The sequence below is a fragment of the Penaeus chinensis genome, chromosome 42, assembly GCF_019202785.1.
Source record: "Penaeus chinensis breed Huanghai No. 1 chromosome 42, ASM1920278v2, whole genome shotgun sequence".
Taxonomy (NCBI): Eukaryota; Metazoa; Arthropoda; class Malacostraca; order Decapoda; family Penaeidae; genus Penaeus; species Penaeus chinensis.
Window position 1 is genome coordinate 23,631,922 of NC_061860.1, and position 893 is coordinate 23,632,814.

Genomic DNA, 893 nt, shown 5'->3' on the forward strand with positions numbered 1-893 from the left:
TATATATATATATATATATATATATATATATATATATATATATATATATATATATATATACATATATATGTATATATGTATTTTAGAGTAATATTACTCTAAAAAGTAATATTACTCTAAAATGAACTTTGTTACAATGGCCTCTGGCTGGGAAACATATTTCCATAGGTCAAAGAAATATATGTAATAAAAATATTTTTTTCATCAGGTAAATTTATCATAACACTGCAATGTGTGAGGTGTAACTTATTTGACTGTAGGTCCTTGCTTTTGTGAAAATAATTATACATATATTTTCATCTACGTTCATGTAGGATGGTTGTTCCGAGTCTTAATGCTATATATAGCCAGACTAACTTATGATAATGTACAGTTAAGATAAGTATCCTCTAATATGTGCGTATTGTTCTCTAACACACTCCACATATCGAATCATGCATAATTAATCCACGGGGCTAAGTGCATTCAACATGGCAGCAAGAAAATAGAACGAATATGCTTAATCTAGCCTATATATGCGTAATCAGAACCCGATTAAAGCGGGAGCGATGCTGTGATTTTACAAAAGCCAGTAATTGACTGAGTATTTTCCACTGGTACGTTAACCCTTTACTTCCTAAAAGGACAAATTTGTCCGCTTTTAAATAAATGGTCCTTTTGGGTAAAATATCCCGAGTTGGAAGGTGTTTGCTGAAGAAGATATTATTGTCCTATTATATTGACGGTACTGGCAACTCTGCTTCAGCCCTGGTTTTTCGTCAAGCTTAGAAAACTGGAAAACATCACAGGGTGTGGATGCTTTATCGTGCACCGACTGCAACAACATTTTGAGCCCTCATGGATCCTCAACCAGGTAATTTACTGTAGAGATATTTACTTTGTGTAATAATCAA